This window comes from Triticum aestivum, unplaced genomic scaffold (assembly GCF_018294505.1).
Source record: "Triticum aestivum cultivar Chinese Spring unplaced genomic scaffold, IWGSC CS RefSeq v2.1 scaffold50531, whole genome shotgun sequence".
Taxonomy (NCBI): domain Eukaryota; kingdom Viridiplantae; phylum Streptophyta; class Magnoliopsida; order Poales; family Poaceae; genus Triticum; species Triticum aestivum.
This window is the reverse complement of record NW_025225877.1, coordinates 14834-18391: the sequence shown is the minus strand read 5'-3', so window position 1 is coordinate 18391 and position 3558 is coordinate 14834. Positions and strand designations below refer to the sequence as shown.

The window sequence follows — 3558 nt, the reverse complement described above, 5'->3', positions numbered from 1 at the left end:
GTATATGATAATCCCCACTACGACTAGCCTAAGTGCCCTCTCTCTTTTTCCCCAAAAATGGATGTAATTAATAATTCATTACTCAGCATCATCGTTCAGGTCTTTACATAATAACATGATCAAATAATCTCCATCTTCTCAGCAAGGATCATAGCTTCATAGTGGCGTAGCTAGGATTTTATGCCATTGTGGTCAAACTGATAGAAAAAATACACCACAAACAAAGCATACCAACATATCATACGGAATTTATCAAAACTTACATCAATGAGGTCTTACAAAGAATATGAAAATTCACAGTTTAATTTCTGAATTTGCATAAGAAAATAACACACCTTATTTGCCGGAATCACGCCTTTTCAATGCCATGAAAGTATCTATTGTATCATCTTGGCTCTTCTGCCATGGCTGCGACCGGTGTCGGAGAAGGTTATGAAAACGGAGGATCAACCCTCTTCTTTGTTGCGTATTGCATAAAAAGAGATACAATGTATCCGTGCCTTTTTCGTTTTGCAACAATTCTGCAATAAAAAGAAGTTCGATCCGTTAATTGTATGTCTGATTCAATACATAATAATCGTTAATCAATCATTTCAATAAATCAGTTCCGATTTCTAATTTGCAATCACGAGTAAACTTGTTTAAATCTTAAAGGCAAACTATACTTTGAATTAAAAAAAGATAGAGATTATACTTTAATCGGAGAAGATGAGAGTGAGCTCCTATGTGGTCTACAGTGCGCGTGTTGCCAGCCGCCAGGGCGCCGCGGCCCCTAGCGCACTCCTCCAATCTGCCTCTACCTGCCCACCGCCGGCCGTTAATCACCGGCTTGTGCTGCCTCCGTCCCTCGCTAGGGTTTGCCGGCCATGCGTCGGTTCGAGTAATCATATAGGATACGAAGGAAACGAGGAGAGTTTTTCTGGGAGGCTGGGGGCATAAAGAATACGAAGCAAACGAGAAAGGAAAACCCTATTGGACGCTCGCTGCGTCAAGTTGTCGTGCAAACACACAGCAGCGTGAAGCGAGCGATTAAATGGGCTGGCCCGTTGCGCGTTACACTGATCCTGGTTTTGGGAACCTTCTAGAAGGTTCCCAACTGGTCCAGATCTAGTTTTCTCTTTTTTCTTTTTTTCCTGTTGTTTCTTTTATGGTTTTCGTCAGTGTTTCATTATTTTCTTTATGTTTTATTTTTCGTTTTTCCTTTTCTTTTACTCGTTTTTTGTTAGTTGTTTCTTTTTGCCCTTTTCTTCAGTGTTTCATTATTTTCTTTATGTTTTATGTTTTACTGGTTTTAAAAACTCTTTGTAAATATTTATTCAAAAATGTTCAACTCTCCAAAATTTGCTCAAGTTTCCAAATTTTGTACCATTATATTAAAAAAATGTTCAAGAATTACAAATTTTGTTCCCTTTTATTCAAAAAATGTTCGAAATAGGGTGGGATTTAAATTTTTAAAATGTTTGCAGTTTTCTTTTACGAATTCATGCAATATTCATAAATTTCAAAAAACTTCCCACTTTGAAAATTGGTTCACAAATTCAAAAACTGTTCATGTATTCATAATTTGTTATAAAGTTCCAAAAATGTTTGGTTATTTCAAAAATGTTCTCACTTTAAAAAAGTTCACAAATTCGAAAGATATTGATATTTATTAAATTTGTTGAGAAATTTCAAAAATGTTCGGGAATTTCGAAAAATGTTCCCAATTTCAAAATTTATTGACTAATTTGGAAAATGTTCAAGTTTTCAAATTTTAGAATTTGTTTAGTGAATTTCGAAAAATGTTTGCATTTTGTAATTTTTGGTTCACAAATTCAAAAAATGTTCGTGAATTTCAAAAATGTTCCTGCTTTCTGAATTTGTTCACAAATTCAATAAAGGTTCTTATTTAAAAAATTTGTTCGCCAATTAAAATTATGTTCGGGTTTTGCAAATATTGTTTGTAAATTCAAAAAAAATGGTGTTACCATTATTTGTTCCTCTTTTTCGAAAATTTGTTCATAATTTTGAAAAATGTTCGTGTTTCCAAATTTGTTCCTTTTTTTGAAAATGTGCTTGGAGATTCCCAAGAATTGCTGTGTTTTCACAAATTGGTAGAGTTTTAAAATTTGTTGAGAAATATCAAAGAAGAAAATCACGTTTGAAATTGCAAAAAAAAAAGTTCATATAAACTGGGTTGCCATTTTGGACACTAATCTTTAGGGATTACGGTGGTTAGTGACGTTGATCACTTGTAGTAGGTCGTCGGTTTGAGTCCTGTCACGAACTTTACATGCTTGGAATTTGAAGGAACCGTTGTTTTTTGCCGCTGTCGTTTGCTTTTTCAAGTGTGGTGCTGCAAAATTTTCGCAAACGTTTCTCTGTCGCAGCGGCTAGTGCAGGTCACGATTTGCAAGGAGGTCGTGGGATCGAATCATAGAGCACTCACTTTTGTTTTTTGTTTTTTCCATCTCGCGAACATGATGCCGTCGCGTGCCACTGTAAAGGAGCCGGCCCAGGTTAGCCGCCCCTGTGCGAAACCCCGACCTTTTGCCGCAACGAGCGGCATATAGGAGGTTTCAACGACAAAGCCTAGCGATCGGATCAGCTGCAGTCCTTGTATTTTGGGCTTGGGCCCTGGCCGATGCAAGCAAAGATAATTTTTTTTGTTAATTAGCATATACTATATAGAGAAGTAATGGGCCAAATTACAGGGTGATCCATGGACTACGCCACTGCAGCTTCATGTGCCACTCCAATCTCAGCAAACATTCACAACATTATACCAGGATTGGCTGCACCAATCTTCACAATGGGACGAGAGGTGGATCCTTCACTGGTTTGTACCTTCACCTATAGATTTACTTTTCCTATGATGCCATGCTAAGACGTTGAGCTGGTAAAAATTAGAAGACATGTGAATATATATGTAGTCGCTTATGCAGCCGCTGCCGCCTCCTCCAAAAAAGCTGGGTTCCTTCGTCTCCCACCGGCGCCGCCGTGGGTCCACCTCGTCTCCGGTAGCCCTAGGGCCATGGGGGCGCGGTGGATCCTAGCCTTTGCCGGTAAGAGGGCTTCATTTTTAGACAATTTTTTGGTTTTGTTAGGGTTTGTATCCTGCTCAGTAAGACGAGACGATGGCGACTCCTTGAAGCCAAGACGGAATAAGGTTTTCTCCACCTAGCCCCCATTCTGGTGGTTCGTCTAGTACCGTCGGAGGGCGTGTGGAGGTGTGGCTCCAATGAAACTCTCATGATTCGGTCGGTGCTTGTGTTTGCGTGTGTCTTCAAGTTGGGTCCTTCCGATCTGCGTATCTCTTCATCGATTGCGGTTGCTGTTCTGATGCGCTAGTCTTACGGGGCCTTAAGATGATAACTTTCCGATTGTCTACAACAACGTTTTGCGACTCTAGCTTGGGAGGGGTGATGACGGCGGCAATGCCTTTTCTATTTCTTGCTAGACTACCGCATGTTCTTGTTTCTCTTGCTGCCGGGGATCACTGGCACCGTGTTTTTCTGTTGATATGTTCATCAAAGGTTCTTGGGTGGGGGAGGGTGTATGGATGCACCCAGAGCGTGT

General features: G+C 39.7%; 1 long non-coding RNA gene across 1 annotated transcript; it reads right to left on the bottom strand.

The window, feature by feature from the left end:
* Positions 1-201: 201 nt before the first annotated feature.
* Positions 202-925, bottom strand: LOC123172407 (uncharacterized). Its single transcript, XR_006485573.1, has 2 exons — positions 695-925; positions 202-521 (listed from the first exon to the last, which is right to left on the bottom strand). It is a non-coding gene; the product is annotated as an uncharacterized lncRNA (long non-coding RNA).
* Positions 926-3558: the final 2633 nt, after the last annotated feature.